The sequence below is a fragment of the Adiantum capillus-veneris genome, chromosome 27, assembly GCF_014529385.1.
Source record: "Adiantum capillus-veneris isolate H3 chromosome 27, ASM1452938v2, whole genome shotgun sequence".
Lineage (NCBI taxonomy): Eukaryota > Viridiplantae > Streptophyta > Polypodiopsida > Polypodiales > Pteridaceae > Adiantum > Adiantum capillus-veneris.
In genome coordinates, this window is record NC_140957.1 from 71,833,431 (window position 1) to 71,855,839 (window position 22,409).

Genomic DNA, 22,409 nt, shown 5'->3' on the forward strand with positions numbered 1-22,409 from the left:
GCTCACTATGTTCATGCTAATTTCCGCTACACATAAGATTTTAGGCCATTAAATGTTACATTGGTATCAGAGCTCAAGGTTTCTCTTTTCTTGCTCCAAGAAGGGCACGCCATAGGCTATGAGAGTCGAAGGCTCGACCCTGTTGAGCAAGCTTTAGGCATATACGAAAAAGAACTCCTTGCAGTTCTACATGCCTTAGACTCATGGAAGCACTATTTATTGGGGACTCCTTTCATTCTGCGAACGGATCACCAAAGTCTTAAGTACTTCATGACGCAGACCAAGCTCTCCGACAAACAAATGAGGTGGGCAAATTTCCTTTCGCAATTTCATTTTCATATTGCTCACATTGCTGGCAAGCATAATCAAGTAGCCGATGCACTCTCAAGACGACCGAGAGTGAATGCGGTTTCCATAGCAACTCACAATGATCTATCTTCAATGATAGATGAGTATGCTATTGATCCCGATTTTAGAGATGTGATTTCAGCCCTTGCATTAGGGAAGAAAGAAGAACCATTTACTTTACAAGATGGTTATCTTCTCTATGGCAATAGACTATGCGTTACTAACTCACTACGTGAGAAAGTAATGTATGAATCTCATGCTCCCCCATATGCGGGGCATAGAGGGATTCAGTCTACCCTAAAGGGAATTGAAACATATTTCTATTGGCCTACCATGAAAGTGAACATACATGAGTATGTTTCCAAATGTGTGGTATGTCAAAAGACAAAATTTGATAGAGGGAAGCAACTTGGATTGCTTCAACCCTTGCCAATCCCTAATTCACCGTGGGAGAGCATATCCATGGATTTTATCTTTGGATTGCCTAAGTCTATCCATGGGAATACGGGAATATGGACGATAGTAGACAGGTTCAGTAAACAAGCTCATTTTATACCTGTCAAAAAGACTATCAAAGCCCATCAAATGGCAACCCTTTTCATTTCACAAATTTTCAAGTACCATGGCTTGCCAATGTCCATAGTGTCGGATAGAGATCCTAGAATGACCAGTAATTTCTGGAAGGGTCTCTTTGAGAATTTAGGAACAAGGCTAAACTTCTCTTCGGCCTATCATCCACAAACTGATGGCCAAAGTGAAATAGCTAACCTAACTATTCTCGATCTACTAAAAGCCTATGTAACGGAAGTAGATCAAAGATCCCAATGGGAGAAGTACTTACCCCTAGTAGAGTATGCTTACAATAACACTGTACATACTTCTACAGGAAAAGCACCTTTCGAGGTAATTGAGGGAAGATCAAAAAGTCCCTTGCTACTTAAGGTACATGGGAAGATCTTCGTTGCAGATGAGTATAGCCGAGACCTACAAGAATCTTTCCAAAAGATTAAGGATGCTATCTCTATCTCACAGCAAAGGCAAAAGGCTGCTGCTGACAAGCACAGAAGAGCCCAAGCCTTTAAAGAAAACGATTGGGTCTTGTTAAAGTTTCCCAAGGCTCGATTAAGGCACACGACGGGCAAGAATCCTACGGGCCACCAAAAGTACTATGCTAAACTAGCAAAAAGGTACTATGGTCCCTTCCAGATTCTTAGGCCAATTAATGAAATGGCCTATCAACTTAAGTTGCCCAATCATTGGCTCATACACAATGCTTTTCATGTGAGCCTCTTAAAGCCTTACAAAGGAGAGCCACCTCAAGAACCAACTATTGAAGACCCACCGGAGATCGAGGACCACGAGGAGGTGCTGCAGCCCGAGTCCATTCTCCGACATGAAGACAAGGTATTAAGAGGCGGTAAGACTATCCGACGATATCTTATTAAGTTTAAGAATTATCCTTTTGAAGATGCTAGATGGATGCAAGGCATACAATTAAAGGATAACCTAAACCTTGTCAATGCTTACAATGCTTCCCAAGAGTAAGCAAATGTACAAAATGTTAAAAATGAACAAAAATTTTTGTCTTATAAGACTCTCTTTTTCTTGATTTGTGCACAAAAATGAAGTAGTATGCATGCTTAGATCAAGTTTGTGGAGACGACGTCTCCCAAACACCAAGTAGAGCTTGTCACTCTACTATGGAAGACTGATAGGACTAATGTGCAGACATGCTTGCGGCAGCCTCAGGCTCTCAAGCGCCAAATGGACTAGTCATCCATTATGGAATGATGTCGTAGGGTAACATAGGGATCCTCTACCCGCTAAGAAAAGGACTCATGCATATGCTTTATCTTCTCTACACCATAGTCGAGGACGACTATGATTTCAAGAGAGAGGTAATGTCATTGTGGGGAAGTGCCAAGGGAGAAAAAGCTAGAATATTGGTTAAGTTAGCAGACCGGCCACAGTAGGGATCCAAAGGAGGGAAAATAGGGATCCAAAGGGGGGGCCATCTGCAAAAGAGCCATGTGAAACAACGGGCTAAAAAGACCCTAAGGTTCAGCCCATTAAGACTTCCAAAATGCTAAGGTTCCAAAATTCAAAGGTTGTGTCCAAAGGTCAACCTTAGGGAAAATTGGATGCTTAGTGTGTGCCCAAAAAGTCTTTCTGCATCCCTACATGGGAGGGGGGGATCCCCAAAGCTAGGGGATGAGAGAGAAAGCCACACACACACACAGGCTCCCTTTACACAAAGGGAATGAGGGACACATGTCAGCTCCCTAGGCCAGATGCCCACAAGGTATGCCCAATTCCTATTGGAAGACCCTTGAAGTGGACCAATGAGAATTAGGCTAGAGTAAATCTAGTTTAATTAATTTAAAAACATTTAATAAAAGAAACCAATAAGAATTAAGTGTCCTAGAAGACTATTGGGCAGTCTCCCAAGGGGTCCAATGAGCATTCAGGAGCCCTATGGCTTGCCTGATTCCTATTGGCCAGGAGGCAAAGGGGTCCAATGAGAGTTTAGTTTAATTATTTAATTATCTAAAGCTCTCACAAAAGGGGAAAGGGGGACACATGTCAGAAGGCTATCACTTATGCTGCTTAATCCCTATTGGCTTGACCTGGGGAGGTCCAATAAGGCAAAAGCCAGACTAACATAGCAGCTAGGGCTCGCCCAAGAGAGAGAGGGGGCTGATTTTTGCTTGGCATTCACTCTCACATTCTCACACTTGACCATGTGTGAAGGGAAAATACTCTATCTCCTCCCAAGCTTTAATGGAGAGCTCATCACCTACTCCAAGCTTGTGAGATAGAAGCCTACATCAACACTCTCTTGGCATGTGGATGCAAATCCAACCAAGAGCCAAGCTTCAATGCATGCTCATCTTCTCTACCAAGCTAATTACTAAGCTAAGCTATGCTAATATGAGTGATTATGTGAGGAGATGTACTTCTTTCTCGTAAGATACTTCTTTTTCCTCTCAATCTACTCTCATACCCTGCTAGCTCTCACCATCTTCGAAGGTGTGTGAGGTCTTGGGTCTGAGAACGGGGATAATTCAAGTTGTGTTTGATTAAGTGTTTTGCTTGGTGTATGAAGCTTCCATCTTCATTGCACTAGCTAGTCTTGAAGGAACACAAAGAATTGTATTGTACAATGTCTCTCTTGATGGGAGAAACCATAATACAAAGCCTTTTGGAGGGGGGACCGGCTCCATGCAAATCCGGTCCTCAACTGTTGTCAATAGCTTAATTGCTCTCTCTTTTGAAAGTATTGTCGATGCTATCTAACTAGGTGTTATGCTTTTTGTTGCTCTCTCCACCCAAGCACTCTTGTAATTCTCATTAGGAATCAACTCTAATGAAATGCTCACTATGTTCATGCTAATTTCCGCTACACATAAGATTTTAGGCCATTAAATGTTACAGATTAAGTGTTCAATTTATGTTCATAGTGATCATACGTCAAGAAAGACGATTTCTATAGAACAAGCACAAAGCCAACTAGGTATCTAACAAGGAGCTTTAGACGTGTTACTAGATGGCAAGCTAGACTACATTCTCAATAATTCCTAGTTACAAAGAGGAGTTTTCATTTTAAATCTAGCAAGTAACCTAGCAATTTTCTAACTCATCTAGTAAGTCATAAACTCCTATATAGTAATTTTCTCCTGGACGTCTTCATCTAGTAAGTCATAAACTCCTATATAGTAACCTGCTCGTGGACGTCCTCATCTAGTGAGTCATAAACTCCTATATAGCAACGTGCTCTTCGAAGTACTCATCTAGTAAGTTCATCTAGTAAATTATAAACTCCTACATAGTAGCTAACTCTTTGGGATCCTCATTTGGTAGTTTGTCAATTCCTATATAGCAAAGGGATATTTCATTTGGTAATTTTCCACTTACTATGGTCCATGGATCAAGTAATTTTTTAAATTTTAATGGCTCCTAATTTCATTTTAGCAAAAAATCAATAAGTATAGTTAAACGACTAATTATTGACAAATATCATGCTTACTCATCATCCAAGTTTCTTAATTCATATATCACTTCGCTAATGAAAATAAGAAAACAAAATAAAATCTCATTGTTGTAGACAAAGCTATAAAAGTGAAAAGAAACAAGTTTGGACTCAATCACCTTTTTTCATGTGATCCTAATATAGACAATGCTTGCCTTGAACTTTTCTCTGTATTTGAAAAGATTTTATCTAACAGGATTGTCCTCCCCCACTGGTTAGTAATTGCAATGTTAAAGAATCCTTTTTGGCATATTGCCATGAATGTTACCAAAGAAACATTCTTATACCCGGATATGGATTGCAATATCTTGATTCACTCTCTCAGAAATACATACCTCATAACTTGTATTGACAGGTCCCCCAATAACCCCCTTTTTATCTGCAAAGATTTTGCACACGCTAAAATTAAAAAGCAGGTCTCTAGCCCAGATTTCATTATTAGTGATGCAAATCCAACTAATTTAGTGGAACTCATGTTGAACAAAATGAGTTTACCCTTCTTAATGGCTTCCTATAAAATGCACAAAAAATCTTTCAGATGGCTTACTTGTGGTGCTAATAGTGCCTACACTGAGTTATCCTTACTCATGGCATGCTTGCTAAAGTCCTACCCCCCTGCCCTAAAGCATAGGGCCAGGATACTCAACCAAAAGGCATTACTCTGCCATAATATCAAACTCCAGTCTTGATGGATTATTGACTCCATTTATGATTGTATCCTCAATCTCCCAAGCAATACTTCCTCCCTTTTCTCAGTAGACATAAAAAAATGCTATGAGAACATCCCTCACTATGGACAACATGGGTCAACCAACCTCATAACATGGGCTATCAAATCTACCTTTGAAGAGTTTATCTCCTTCAAAAATTTCTGCAGGCTCATATGCCCCCCACTACTCAGCAGTTTTCTCTACTGCATTTGGGCTCCACCTCAACCAACACCCTGCACATGAGGAGCCATGGCCTTAAAAGAAGTGTTCTTCTCTAACTTGGTGCAACATGAGGCATACTACCTCAGAGTAGTTGTGCATGACATTCAAACTCTACATTTCTCGGAGCAGCTACTTGGACCTTACTCTTAAATTCACGCCAAGTCGACTATGGAGGGAACTACTCAAGTGTTTTATTGTCCATTAACCCCCCTTTTTTGAAGGACTGCATATGCTTTATGCTTAGAATTGACATCTATAACACGTGGATCTCTTTTTTGACACCTATCTTCCACTATTTAACATTCTCTCTTTTTGCTGGATGTGATGGTGGCAGGTATAATAGAAGGGATCCTTATTCTAATCATTTTACATCATTTCCTTCCAAGTCTGGTGATCTGCAAAATTCTCCTCTTTGTACCACACTTACCCAACCATGATTCAAGCTTTGTTAATTATGCTTTACTGGTTTTTTTGGCATTCTCCCTGGTTTATTTACTTTCTAGAGAGCTTCCATTTGGTAACCTACACACACACAAACATTAATTTGCAAATGCCACAATTGTACAATACCCTCTTTTAAAAGAGTAAAAGATATTACAAGATGATGGAGATTATTGTTATTCTTCTGAATAGTTTATATTATATTCTCCCAAAGAATATTAATGATACAATTCTAAACATAAACTAAATCACAATATATACAAAGAAAACATCCCCATGCAAATGTAATTTGGATACACTACAAGTCCACGTTGTGTTGATTATTCAAAAGTCTCATTAAACTCTCAAATATGACCATAAGCTTGGACCACAAGAGTCAAATTATAAATTTATTAACACCTAAATCTTGCCATAAAAGTGGAACATAAGGTCAAAATATCACACGGGTGCATTCAAACTTTATATCTCTTCAAAGTTTTCAACAATCTTAGTTGATCTTCTCTTATGGTAGAAAATACAACAGTTGGGTGAGAGTTCCCAATCACTCAAACCTCTCGAACCATATTTGTTGAGTATACTTGTATATTAAAAACTAAACAGTGTTAAAATTTAATTGAGTACAAAGTAAGTAAAGTTAATCCAATTCTAGAGATAAGTGAGGTTTTCTCATAAAAATGTTTCAAATAAAATCAACCTAAATACATCAAATCAAAACATCTACATCATTCATTTACCTATGAGCCCCAATGGCACAAAATACATCTTAATGGAACTAAATTAATTCTAATTGCATCCAAATGCATTCAGCTCCATTGAATTAGAGTACATAGATCCTTTTAGACTAACTTATTAGGCTTTACTGCACACAATTACAACTACTTAGGTTTTACTGTACCAAAAGCAAGGCCTCATGAACATTGCCATGATTCAAATTCTCTTTAACTTGAATTTAAGTGATCTAATGGATTCAATTATTACGACACTTCATTGGACTCAATTTCACTTAGCTACACTTATCACGTATTGATTGAAATTAAATATTGCTTGTTTGTACTTAATGGAACTCTTTAACTTGAATTCAAGTGATCTAGCCCGATCCAATTGTTGTGATTTGCACTTCATTCGACTCAATTACACTTAGCTACACTCATCACATCTTGATTGAAATTAGATGTTGCTTGAATGTACTTAATGGGACTCTTTGTAATGGAAATGGCCTATGAACTTTGAGAATAGCGGAATTAGGAAAATTAAAGAGAGCATTTTTGTGAGACTACTTTGAGAACATAGAGGGTGAACTTAATTAGAGTTAGCAACAAAACCATTATACTTAATTAACTTGGCATGAACAATACTTTTGCAAGAGAGAGAGAGAGAGAGAGAGAGAGAGAGTTAGAGAGCTTGACAATAGTTAAGGACCGGATTTATGTGGAGCTGGTCCCCCTCCAATAGGCTTTTGTATTATAGATTCTCCTATAAAGAGAGACTTGGTATAATACAATCTTTGTGTTCCTTGTGACCTTGGTGATGCTATGAAGATGGAAAGCTTCATGCATCATGAGAATAACATAAACTTCGTAAAAGCATTAACCATCCCCGGCCTCAGTCCCAAGGCCTCAAACACCTTCGAAGGTGGAGAGAGCTAACGAGGAATGAGGGTAGGTAAGAGGAAGAAGAATCATTCATAGGAGAAACAAATAGTTTCTCACTTATCATTACTCTTCTTGCTTAGCATAGCATAATAGCATAGTAATTAAGATGCATAAGATGGCAAGCTTAAGCATTGAAGCATGGCTCTTTGTTGGATTTGCATTCCATAGCCAAGAGTGTTGGTGTAGGCTCTCAATTTCTCAACAAGCTTGGAGAAGGAGATGGAGTTCTTCCACTTTCACCGTTCTATACTACAATCTATAATAGGTAAACATATCATTCCTCACTTGCAACCACATACTAATGCGAAATCGTGTCAACAAATTTCTATGGCATGGCCAACCAAGCAAGACTAGTTTTTCCTAGTTGGGTTTCTCTATCATTGGAAGTTATTGTGACACGCTTGACAAAAAAAAACCTTGCTTAGAACCTTAGAAGGTAGAGCTAGTGCTTGAAAAAAACATTTTTCCAAAAAAAAATGGCAAACCTACAGATGGGAAAAAATAGCGGTAAGCTGACTAAATATGAAGGTTTTCTCACCTTCAAATTCAAATTTAGAGGTCAATCTCAAAATTTATACGGGGATTACACTAATTTTAGGCCATGGAACTTCAACCTAGAGCCTAGGACATTGGTCGAACATAGACAACTTCAACTTAGGGCTTGCGATAGTGGCCGGACACACTTATCAACAAGTATGAAACCCATAGAGCTTAACGTTGAAGCAGTGTGGCAGGATTGAAGATTGAGCAGTGTGGCGGACCATAGAGAAAGGACCTACGCTCTGAATCTCTTGACTCCCGTGACGCAGGTCAGCAAGCTGCAATTTATGAGGTGTTTTCAATTCTGCATCAGTACCATCTGTGGCAAGGTTGACATTAGTGCTACTGTGTGACTACCCTTGTCTCCTAGATTTTCCTTCGTCTCCTTTGTTTGCCCTTAGGAAAGTACATGTAGTTGTTGATGTGGAGCACGTGTATTGTAGCATATGCTCACCATGGATGATGCAAGGAAGCTTTGGGATGTTTTAATCCACTGTGACAGCCTGCGTCACAATCATGGATGTCATCATCTTGCGCGCAGCATGCATTGTCATGTCCACAGAGATAACAGGAGCAAAGAGCAGAAGGACAACTCTTGTGTTGATCGATGATGAGTTGTCTATTGCCTTCCCGATTTATGTACTTGGGATGGCCTAACAAGTCATATTTATTTTTGGACGAAATTGAAATTTGGGTTCTTTTCAAAGTGCTGCACAGGCTTATTCATATTCTTGGCAGTTGTGCTCAGTGTGTGAGTGGGATCGCATGATTGTCTTTGAAGATGTACCATGTGGTCCTACGCAAGCCAGCTCGTGGCATTGATGATGCTTTTGCAATTTTCCTTGCCTCTAGTAGATGTGGAGCCATTCAAAAGAATCCGAAGCTCAAAGGACATCCTCAATTCGAGTATGATGAAAAGGAGGTGATTTCTAGATAGTCGAGGACCACACTAATGATAGCAGGTGAGAGGTAGTTACAATGCTAGTTGTTGAGTGAGAAAATGTCTCATAAGCAATTTATATGTTTAACATCCATCAGATGCTTTTGTCGTTGCTTGATCATCATTGCATTGAGTACGAAAGCCAAATATTGGACTTCAGTGAGTTAGGTATGTATTTACAAGTAGTTGTTAAATACGCACGTGGATACGATCTGCCATGCTCTAATGATTTTTTCCTCCTTTGGCTGTCTCCAAATTCTTTAAAAAGGTTCTCAATTCACCAGACATAGTAGCTCATGCATCGCTTAAGCGACCAGGTTGGCTGCTTTTTGAAAATTTTGCTTTTAATGCGTGAAACTGTATTTCATATGCTTATGATTGGGATATGACTATATTTTGCACTTAGCCTGCGATCCATTATCTCTTTGAGTTTATTCTATTAAATAAATATAGTGCTTGTGAAGGTTTGTACATGTGTACGACTGCATGTATGTGCATGGGCTGTTAATTTGTGCATGGACTCACGTGTGAGCATATTTTTGTCATGTGCAGGTATCGATGACATTGTTTGATGTCTAGAAAGTTGATAAATTAGGTTGAAGACCCTTGCTAAGCAGAGGTGTGATCGGCCTTGTAAGTGACATGGTCTTGGAGGCTGAAGGGTTCCTTTCACTTCTGAGTTTTGTTTGTAGCCTCTTGAAACTGAAAAATTGTTTGTTTATTCAACCGTTCATGTAGATATGTACTCTATTCCTTCTGGCATTGTATTGCCCTTTTGCTTAAGGTGCATTTTCTTTGGCGATCGTTGCCCTCTTACTTTATGTTGGCTCTTACCAGGTGAGACCACTCAAGGGCCTTCTTATTCAATACTTGTATCTCTAGATGATCTTTCACAACTTAGGTTTCTTTTGGCTCTATATCATGGCTTATGGTATCTGAAAATTTTCCACTACGAACATGAGGATGGGCTTTAAGCATTGCAGTTCTTTTGAACTTTGCATCAAATGTAGTTGTTACGTTTGCATTCTTCCCTTGAAGGTACATATTCCACAATTAGGTTTGCTGCATAAAAGTTCTTGTTTTTTTGTACGACTACATGTCCCTTTTACTTGAATGTTTGCTGCTCTTTTTCTAGACCACAGTGTGTTATCCCTTTCTGAGATAACCTTAGCTAGAGTCACATTGTATTGGAGAGATTATCAGCAGCAAAGATGTAACTAGTGGCAATTGTTGTGCTACATGGACAACTAAGGAATGACTATCACTGGGGATGCATCATAATGGTAGTTGTCATAGTCCAAAGATGGGATAGCTACTATTGAGACTATTTAGCGACTGGAAAATTCAATTGCAGTTCAGTATAAGTTGTTAAATGTGAATTGGCAGGAGTAGCACACTATGTATGAGAGCTTCCTAACATCCATATAAACTATCTAGTGAGCTTTTTGGTATTCAGATATGATCCAAATAAACATCAAACATGCCAATTTCTCTATCGAGATACCTCAATCAGACCACAGTTCTCTGGCTCAAATTTGAATTATAGTTCCGATTGAGATACCTGAAAGGAACCATAGCTCTTTGAGTCTTAATCAAACCATGGTTCTCTTCTTGATGGTCTAGTTCTATCAACATTAGTGTCAGATTTATTATGGTGATTATTAGGAGGTCATAATAGCTCGTCAAAACAAATGGCACATAATACCTCATTGATATGCGGAACATTATTATTGTATATGTACTAGAAGTGGCAAACGATTGTTAAATGCTTCTCGTGACTCCATAATCTAGCTGAAGTTAAGGTGACATTTTTCTTTGACGTGCATGTTGCAAATCAAGCATAACTCACGTAGCGATTGTTAAATTCTTAAGTGAATTACAAGGCTTGATTGTACATGAATTGTTTTTAAAGTTCATATTATGTAAATAAATAATCATGGATTCTCTAGGTTGTGTTTATTTGATTTCTTTTATATATATATATATATATATATATATATAGATGCAGGGTTGCAAGAGTGCAGGGATGAGTGTGAAGTGTTGAGCGAAGCAGCATGGTGAAGCTAGATTTGGAGTACTTGCATAAGTCATTGCTCAAGAATAGACCATAACAAATGGTAATGAGGGCAAGGTTAACCCCTTGTGGTTTGATTCTGGAGCAGCAAGTGGAACTTGCAGCTTATATGGTGGGTTGATGTATGCGATGGGGATATTTCTTGCAGAGCTATACTATTGCTTGTGGTAGTCGTGTCGGATTGACGTTTATTGTATGAGGACTATTTTGTAAGATCAAAGGATTTGTCAGGTGATTGTGAACCAGGCACAATACATATGTCTATAGTTTTGTGCAGGTGTGTAGGGTTTCATGTTACTTGTGAGTCAAGTCTCTTGATGTGGATTTTTTCAAATGCCGTGGGTTGATTGATTCTTGAGAGTTCAAATATTTTCACAGGTACCATAATGAGAAATTTCACCAAGAAGTAGGTTGAGGTAGTTTCGAGAGACACACTGAGTAGGGCTAGGAGCTTTTGTCTTGAAGTTACTAGATGAATTACTATTTTATATATTCGAGTTGCTAGATATATTACTACTTTCATAATACATCTCAAACTAGCAAGTGAGCTTGAACTCTCTTGATTCATCTAGAAATTATCTTACCATATAACTACTCAACTTACTATATGGTAAGAGGATTGCTACTTGAAGCATCTAGGAGTAGTCTCACGCTTACTAGTTTGCACTTTTGCTAGTTGTGTGTATCGAAACTAGTAAGATATCTAACAACTATATATTTTTTGCCATATGGTAAGCCGTCCAAAGCTCCTTGTGTAATAATGATGATAAGCAAGATGTTTCTACAGCTGGAGTAGAGGCAACTGATGCATACCTTGTTAGTTATGATGTTTAGGATTTATGGATTAGTTATGTTTGCACAATAAACTTGTAAAAGTGTTAGACGTTGGCTCGATGAGAGTGAAGCCCCCTTCATTACACAGCCTAATCACACAAAAATAAATATTTGTAGAGCCACTCTATGGTGTAATCTCTCAAAAATCTAGAAAAGCCTTCACAAGAAGGGATAAATCCAAGAAGCAGCGACATCACTGTAAGGAGAAACAAATCTCAAATTTCAAAGCATGAATAACCTACGAGTAACCCAAAACTTGTTTAAGCCACTAAAGGTGGATAAGAATCCATTATAACACTTGCTAGGGTGGATTGTTGGGTAAATCAAGCATCGTCCACTTGGTACAGAGAGTGGAGCCCATAGAGCATGTAGATTCTTAGCTTCAAGTTTAGTTAAAGTTCACTTTGCATGCACTTTAAGACTCTTTGTATATATAATCTTTAATTCAATATACGTCTTTTATTTTCAAATCGTTTACTTAGCTTCTCTCTCTCTCTCTCTCTCTCTCTCTCTTTTTTCTTTGCTCATATTTTTGCAAGCTCTACACGACTCTCTCGCTATGGCAACCTAAACACAACATTATTTTGTGTATATAGAAACAAAGTTTTGTGATTTTGCTCATTTTGTAGCTAGGTAATGACACGAATAAAAGTGAGGATTTTGTAGCTAAGAGATTCATGAAAAACTTAAAGTTGAAAATTTTGCCAAAATCTCAAAAAATTCAGTAAAAGGCCTACAACTTCTTTTAAAAAATGTATTTCTTATGTTTATGGACTAATAGGTAACAGCACTTAGACGAGGAGCTCAAAGTAGTTTTCAAGCCTACTCCAAATAAACTGGAAAACATTGCAATTTTGAAAACTTTGACTAGGAGGTGCTTTTTGGTCTTTCAAAGCTCATATCAAAGAATCACCATTGTGGCAGTGCAAAGCTCGGATCAAAAACACTTTTTTATGTAAATATCAACAGGCACATATTGTTTGAAAATCAATTTAGCATAAGATGTATAAATCATGCCACATCTTGAAATTTTGTACATCCACTTGGGTCTATGTATTTTAAATTTGGAAGGCATTATATAAATCTTGAGTCTTTTTCAATAATTTTCACACCCACTTGGGTCTATGTATTTTAAATTTGGAAGGAATTGAATTATTTATTGCCCTTGAAAATCCAAGAGAGAAGAGCTTGAAAAAGATAGGCGAAGACTGATCAAGCGTACAAAAACGGAGGGTAGATTAAGTTGACTACGCAAAATCTAGAGGTGCGAAAGATGTGCATCTAAAAATAGTGGCGCTTGAGATAAAGAGCCAAAACATGTGCACCAAAATAAGCGAACCTTGGAGCCTCTATAAATGGGTAAAAGGCAAGCGTAGAAGAGAGACCAAGAGAACGATGCAACAAATTTTTTTTGCAAAGGCGAGGGGACATAGAGCTTACAATCGTGCCATCTTCTCCCCCAAGGCATATCCCTTGGCATGCTTGGTAATTGGCTACAAAGACTTCATTAGTGCCGGTGGATGTGCACAAGGCACAATTGGTTGTTTGAAGTTAAACTCCCCCAAAAGGTCACCCATCCTAATAAACACAAGAAGATTTAGAATTTTTCTCATGTAGGAAAACGGAGTCTTTTTTAGTGTTTTTCATACAATGCATAACATCATGAGCTTCTGCTCGGGAGGCACCCGTACCTAGCTAGGTATGAGTGGGGGTAGGGGACCGCCGGCCCCCCCACTGGGCCGGCGGTCCCCTGCCCCCAATCGTACCTAGCTAGGTATGCGGTGTCTTCCTCACAAAAGCTCATGATGTTTAGGTAAGTCACAATGTAGGAATTATTGTGAGAATTTGTCCAAAACTTCTTGTGATAGTGTTTTGGCCTTAGAAGCGCTTAATAGCGAGATAACTAACTGATACGTCAAACCTCTTTGTTGTATTTACCTCCAAGACAAAGTCCGCTTAAGTTTGGCCAGCGGTCCTCTGCCCCCAATCGTACCTAGCTAGGTATGCGGTGTCTCCCTCGCCAAAAGCTCATGATGTTTAGGTAAGTCACAATGTAGGAATTATTGTGAGAATTTTTCCAAAACTTCTTGTGATAGTGTTTTGGCCTTAGAAGCACTTAATAGCGAGATAACTAACCGATACGTCAAACCTCTTTGTTGTATTTACCTCCAAGACAAAGTCCGCTTAAGTTTGAATTATTTGTTTACCTAAACTCATTCATGTGTAGAATAAGCATATGAGTGAATCTAGAACTACTTAAGTATGCATTTATGCGGGTGTGTTATGGTCACATACTTGAGTACTTAGAGGATATCATCCTCGTTTTCTTTGCGATTTTGTTCACTTTGTTATTTCCTCCTCTTTCATCAATACTCCTCCCTAATTACCTTTTTCTTAATCACATGTACAAGGTATGTAATGCATGGGTTCTCTAACATTTAATGCACTAGCTAGTAGCTTATGTGTGGCGGAAATTGATAACATAGTGAGCATTTCATTAAGAACAAGTTCCTAAGGAGAATAGAGAGAGTACTTAATTTGAGAATGCAACTTAGAAATTTACACCTAGTTAGTTTGGCATTGACAATACTTGAAAAGAGAGAGAAATAGAACAATTGACAATACTTCCCTGGTACTTCCCCATATTAAATGATCAGTTTAACATGAGAAAATCATTTGGAAGTATTAGATATTAGTTTTTATGACATTACCTCTCTCTTGAAATCATAGTCGTGCTCGACTATGAGGTAGAGAAGATAAAGCCTAGTCATTAGTCCGTTTGCTAGCGGGTAGAGGATCCATATTTTACCCTATGACATCATCCCAGAATGGATGACTAGTCCATTTGGTGCTTGAGAGTGTTAGCTGCCACAAGCATGTCTGCACATTAGTCCGTATCAATCTTCCATAGTAGAGTGACAAGCTCTACTTGGTGCTCGGGAGACTTCGTCTCCACAAACATGATCCTAAGCATGCATACTCATTAACATGTGCGCACAATAACGAAAAAGAGAGTCTTATAAGACAATGACTTTGTTCATTTAAATATATTTATATTTGCTTACTCTAGGGAATCATTGTAAGCATTGACAAGGTTTAGGTTATCCTTTAGTTGTATGCCTTTCATCTATCTAGCATCTTCAAAAGGATAATTTTTAAACTCGATACGATATCGTCGGATAGTATTACCACCTCGTAATACCTTGTCTTCATGTCGGAAAATGAACTCGGTGAAGGAGTACGAGCGGAAGTGCGACGCGAGAGAGAGTGCGAGAAGAAGAGCATGACGATATGGTGAACTCGCTCTACTGTAATGTGTAGAGCATAGTGAGTTCTTATTAGGTTTTTACAAAAGAATATGTGTACATACCTGGCGGCCCGCCCACTTACCTGGGAGACCACATTGGGCTTTATACCCCAACAACCTCCCACTTAAAGTCCAATGTGGTACTTTAAGTATGAGAGAAGCTACTATACAAGCTAATATACAAGAGATGTAGAGAAGTGATGTACTACCCTACACCTAACTGCTTGCGAAAATGCGCAAAGCTCTCTAAGGGAAGTCTTTTTGTAAGTAGATCAGCAGGATTTTCTGTGGTGTGAACTTTAACAAGCTGAATTTGCTTATCCTCGAGCATTTCCCTGATGAAATGATACTTCACATCCACATGCTTTGTCTTTGAGTGATAAACTGCATTGCGAGCCAGTTGTATAGCACTCTGACTATCACAATATAACACGGGCATCTCTTCTTTGATTCCCAAATCTGTTACTAGTCGATTAAGCCAAATTGATTCTTTGCATGCCTCTAATGCTGCAACATATTCAACCTCTGTAGTAGACTGAGTAACACAATCTTGTAATCTGGAACGCCATGATACTGCTCCACCAGCCAATGTAAAGACATACCCTGACGTAGACCTTCGGTTGTCTAAGTCACCTGCATAATCTGAGTCTGTAAAACCCTGTACACTTAGCTCCTGACTCCCATAGCATATACGCATACTCTTTGTAGCTTTCAGGTATCTCAATATTCCTTTCACTGCCTCCCAATGTTTCTTGCCTGGGTTTGACATGTATCGACTTACTACTCCCACTGCAAATGCAATGTCTGGGCGAGTAGAAATCATTGCATACATCAAACTACCCACTGCAAACGCATATGGAATCTTATCCATTTCAGCCTGTTCTTCCTCAGACACAGGACAATCTTGTTTGCTAAGTTTCACATATGGTGGCAATGGAACACTCAATGCCTTTCCCTTCTCCATATTGAAACATTGAAAAACCTTGTCAATATACTCTGTTTGAGATAACCAAATCAACTTCTTTGATATGTCTCTCTCAATGCGCATACCAAGTATATGACTTGCCTCACCCATGTCTTTCATGTCAAATGATTTTGCCATCTTTGACTTCAAAGCTGAAATTTCTTCCAGGTGCTTGCCAGCAATCAACATGTCATCCACATACAAAATAAGGATCAGCCAACTTCCATCCTTAGCCTTCTTTGTATATAGAAAGTGATCGAACTCACTACGTTTGTAGCCTTGAGAAAGCATAAACTTGTGGAACTTATGGTACCATGCCCTCGGTGATTGTTTTAAGCCATAAAGACTCTTTAACAACTGGCATACCAAATCTTCCTTGCCTTTCTCAACAAACCCTTCTGGCTACTGCACGTAAATTTCTACATCTAAATCACCATGCAAGAATGTTGTCTTGACATCCATTTGGTGCACACCAAATTTAATATGGCAACCAATGCAAGAAAGCATCTCAATGTAGTCATCTTGACCACCGGAGAGAAGACTTCATCAAAGTCAATGCCTTGTTCTTTCTTAAAGCCCTTGGCAACAAGCCTTGCTTTGTACTTTGGCTGACTATCATGAGCGGTGATCTTATACCTGTAAACCCATTTACAAGGTAGAGCCTTTTTGCCCTGTCGTAATTTAACTAGCTTCCATGTCTGGTTTTTATGCAGAGCTGTCATCTCTGACTGCATGGCCAATTGCCAATTCCCGGAGTCCTTCATTTGCACTGCTTCCTTGTAACATGAAGGCTCATTGCAATCAGTCAACATGACATAGTTCATAGATGGAACAAACCTATCAGGAGGTCGCGTGATACGTCCAGATCTACGCAAAATAGGTGGCTCACAGGCTCAGCCACAACCTGTGGTTCCACTCTATCCTGTCTTTGCTCCTCTTGAGCCCTGACATTTTGTCTTGCACGTGCAGGTCCATCTTCTTGGAAGACAACTCTTCTAATCTCCTCAACCCTCTCTGGTTTAGAATGATATTTGGCTTCATTAAAGTGAACATCATTGCTGCGGATAACCTTTCTGGATTCGGGATCCCAAAGTCTGTACCCCATCTCACCAGAATTACCATAGCCTAGAAAGATGCACTTTCTACTCTTTGGCTCAAGTTTGTTCCTAAATTCCTTTGGAACATGAGTATATGCCTCACAGCCAAAGACTCTGAGATGCTTGTATGAGGGCATTTTACTTGACCATACCATCTCTGCCGCTGAATCCTTCTGCAAAACCTTGCTAGGAGATCTATTTATAAGATGAATAGCTGTTGATACTGTAAAGAATGAGGATGCAAGAGAGCTACACAAGACAAGCACAAAGCACACAGAGATGGAAAGCTTCTTCTTCTTATTCACAGAAAAGAGAGTACAAAATGACTAAGTGCTAAAGTTGAAAAGTAGCACATATGTACATGCGGTCACTAAGTGTGAACTCGCTAGAAGTGTACTAGGCTGGCACTATAAGTGTAGTCCAGCTGTAGAATCACTGGCAGAGATCCTCCGTGTCGGTCACCTAACGCGCCAGTGAGTAAATGCCATAAGCGGCCAAGACCCGTAGTGGATGCCAGCTCAAGGTGTAGAGCTCGACATCTCAACACTCCCCCTCAGCTCTGCATGTCGCAGAGTCCAAGCATAGTCCGGAAACGTCGAAGCTTCTCAGCTCCGAGGGCCTTGGTAAAGATATCCGTTATCTGCTCCTCTGTGGTGACGTAGACCAAGTCGATGTCGCCCGCCAACACTCGCTCTCGAACGTAGTGGTAATGGACCTCTATGTGTTTGGTCCTGGCATGGAACACTGGGTTCCTAGCCAACTGCATGCTGCTGAGGTTGTCACAATGGATGAAAATCTGCTGGTCCACCTGCACTCCCAAGTCCTCAAGTAATGTGCGTAGCCAAGCTACCTCGCACGCCGCAACTGTTGTACCTCTGTACTCGGCCTCTGTGCTCGATAAAGCAACCGTAGGTTGCTTTTTGCTGCTCCAAGTAACAGCAGCACTCCCAAAAGAGAACATGAAGCCACTCGTAGATCTCCTATCAACAATGCTACTTGCCCAATCTGCATCTGTATACCCATACAATGCTAATGGTGCATCTGCTGCATAGAACAATGCGTAGTCAAGAGTACCTTGCACATACCTGAGTGTGCGTCGTACTCCATCCAAATGTGGCTTCCTCGGAAGCTGCATGAACTGACTCTCCAAGCCTACTGTGTAGCTCAAGTCTGGCCTCGTGATAATCAAGTAGATTAGACTACCCACAATCTTCCTGTACATGTTGACATCCTCAACAACATCACCCTTCTCTGCACTCATCTTTGCATTCACATCCAAGGGAATAGAAATTGGCTTACAATCAGCCATACCATACTTTGACAACATGTCCAAAGCATACTGTCTCTGTGATAGCCATACACCCTCTGGAGTCCTGATCACCTCAATGCCAAGAAAGTAGTGCAACTCTCCTAAATCTTTCATTTCAAACTCCTGTTTGAGAAGACCCTTCACATGGTCAATCTCCATAGCATTGTCACCAACAATAATAAGGTCCTTTACATATATGGTAATGACCACAATCCCCACATCACTCTCACGTACATAGAGTAAATGATCAGCATGAGCTCTCCTAAAACCAATACTGACAAGATACTTGGCAATCCTGTCATACCATGCTCTAGAGCCCTGCTTCAAACCATACAAAGCTTTGAGAAGCTTGCATACATAATCTGGGTAACCTGGATCGACATAACCAGGTGGCTGATCCATATACACTTCCTCTTGCAACTCACTATGCAAGAAGGCATTCTTTACATCCATTTGATGCATAATCCATCCTCTAGATGCAGCCACTGCTATGACAGCTCTCACAGTCGTCATCTTTGCCACTGGAGCAAAGGTCTCCTCATAGTCTATGCCATACGTCTGTGCATAACCCTTTGCGACCAGCCTTGCCTTGTGACGCTCAATGTTACCATCAGCCTTATGCTTGGTTTTATACACCCATTTACAGCCAATAGCTTTCTTGCCACTTGGCAATGGCACCAACTCCCATGTGTCGTTTGCTTCCAATGCAGCCATCTCTTCATTCATTGCATCATCCCAATGCACATTTCCAACTGCATCCTCAAAACATGTGGGCTCCACATCCTGTATCACCTTAGCCATGTAGGCTTGGTGATGCGCTAGATACCCATCATAATCAATTTCTGAACTGGATTTCTGACTCTATTAGATCTGCGTGGTCCTGGGTCACTCCTTTGCCCTCTAGCATCTTCTTGTACTTTCCTTACACCAGGTGTCCTGATAGCCAGAATTCCAAATTCCTCATCAAGACTTTGTTCAGAACCATCTGAATCCATGTCTACATGTGAAAAACCTGATGATGCATCAGCCATAAAGGGAGGTTCATCAACCTTTTCCTTTCCTTTTCGTGATACATTCCCTGTACCTATTGGTGGAGTAACCTGCGTACGTAGTCTACCATTCCATGGTTTCTCAACAGAGCCACTAGAAGAGGACTCTTGTGGTCCACTCAAAACCTGTGACTGTGGCCTCAGATTTTGTACAACCACATCATCTTTTACATCAGCCCCAATAGTGCCATGTGCATTACTGTACCAGCTGCTCATCTCATCAAAGACTACATCTCTGCTCACTCGTAATTCTCGTGTAGTAGGATTGTAGCACCTGTACCCCTTTTGTTCAAGGGAATATCCCACAAGAATACATTTCTCTGCTTTAGGATCCAATTTCCTACGCAACTCATCTGGTACATGCACGTAAGCTATGCAGCCAAACACTTTCAAGTGTGCCAAATCAGGCTTTGTACCTGTAAACTTTTCCTCAGGTGTTACATCATGCACCGCAATTGTAGGTGTCCTGTTCATAATGTACACAGCTGTATTTACGGCTTCAGCCAAGAAATGATGAGGCATGTTCTTCTCATTCATCAATGCACGTGCAACCTCTGCAATGTGCTTGTTTTTCCTTTCTGCGACCCCATTCTACTGTGGAGTATATCTGCATGTAAACTGCCTGCGTATACCATGCATTCGCAGAAAATCTGAAAAATCATTGGAGAAGTACTCTCCCCCTCCATCTGACCTCAATGTCTTGATTTGCATATCTGTCTCCTTCTCAATCATGACTTTGAAGTCCTGAAAGTGACCAAACACTTCACTTTTGTTACGCATGAAGTAGACCCATACTTTCCTTGTATGGTCATCAATGAAAGAGACATAATACCTGCAACCATGTATACTTGCAGTATCCGTTGGACCCCAAACATCCATGTGCACCACCTCAAGTGGATTTTTACATACATTGCGCTCATGTGGAAATGAACCCTTTGACTGTTTTCCAAACTGGCATGCTGCACACACTTTATGCATTCCATCCACCTTGAATTTGGGCAAACCTTTTACAATCTGTTTTGATTGCATGCTACGCAATCTCTGCAAATTGACATGGCCAATGCGTTTGTGCCAAATGTCAACATCAGCCACAACACCTGTGCCCTGTGCAAATAATGCAGCTTTTACCTCAGGCATGTCTACATTCAGCGTAAACATTCTGCCCACACATTTTCCCTCTGTGATCAGCTTACAGCCATTCTGGAAATCTTCTACATAATAGCCATTTGGATTGAAGCGAACCTGCAAACCCTGCTCAACCATTTGTCCAACAGAAACAAGATTCTTTGTAATGTTTGGGACATGAAGTACATCTGCTAAGTACTTTGATTTCCCACTCTTCGTATTTAGAGGTATGTCCCCTACATGAGCAATGGGGTGAGCTATGTCATCTCCTGTCTGCACATAGCCTGACACATCTGGTTTGCGCATATCTCTAAACCACTCTCCACGAGACGTCATGTGATTAGAGGCACCTAAATCCACATACCAAACATCATCTTGGGTGGAATTCTCTGCAGTCATTGTATTCATTACATGCTGCATAACAAACATGCGCTCGTTTTTGCTGTTATCTGCATCTCTGCTAGTAGATGCATAGTTGCCCTGTTCTCTCTTTCCACTTGCTTTTCCCTTTGGACAGTCACGTGACATGTGACCTCTTTCACCACAATTCTAACATTCTCTGTTATCTGAAGTATGTTGCTGCCTGCTTGATCCTGCACCACGACCTCTTTGACTCCCCCTGCCTTGAGACTGGTTTCCCCTGCCACCTGTATTGTTTTGATTTGATTGACCTTCCAGAAATTGGCCCCTGCAACCCCTTGGGCCTCGACCACGACCTCTACCTCTACCTCTGTTGGAGTTAGAATAGAAGGCCTGTTCAGAATTATTTCTGCCATGAGAAGAAGATGTGTCAAGGTTCTTCTCCTCAAGAATAAGCATAGAAATCAAATCTTGGAACACGGGGATGTCGTCTCTTGTATTCATGGAAGACCTAAAATGTACATACTCATCTCCTAGACCATCCAAGCATGCACGGACAATGTCATCGTCTTCCACTGAGACTTTAATAGATCCAAGAGCCTCAATGATACTCTTGATCTTCAAGGCATAATCATTGATTGAGAGGTTGTTCCTCTTAACTTGATTTAGCTCCGACTTTAGTTGAAGCTTCCTGGCCTTGGTGTTCACCTCGAACACTCTGCCTAAGTTTCTCCATGCAATGGCGGGGGTTTCAGCATCCTATAGATAGCCCATCATGCCATCTGTGATGCTCATAGAAAGCCAATACATCACTTTGCTCTGGCCTTGTTGCCAGTCCCTCAAGGCTTTCCTTTGTTCTACTGTAGCATTTGCCTCGGGAATCTCTGGTTCCTTTTCATTGTCTCCTTCTACATAGTCCCAATAACCTTTTCCTTTTAGGAAATTTGTTATGCTGAACTTCCATGCAAGGTAGTTATTTTTCTCAAGCTTCTCCGTAACAATCTGACTGAAACCGTTAGACATCTTGAACCACTAAGACAAAATAGCTGCAATCTGCAAAAACTTGCAAATCTGCTGAACCTGCTATCGTGGTACCTGTAACGCTTTCTACACTCAACGAGTGTCCACAATCAAGCGTACATACAACCACTATACTTGTACAGTAAATCTCTGTATACTGCACTTTGGAGACCTGTTCTTCGTGGATTGCGAACGAAGGGATTGTGATGCTCTTGCTCTCTTAGCCTCTCTTGCCTGCACCAGGCTCTGATACCATGTAAAGAATGAGGATGCAAGAGAGCTACACAAGACAAGCACAAAGCACACAGAGATGGAAAGCTTATTCTTCTTATTCACAGAAAAGAGAGTACAAAATGACTAAGTGCTAAAGCTGAAAAGTAGCACATA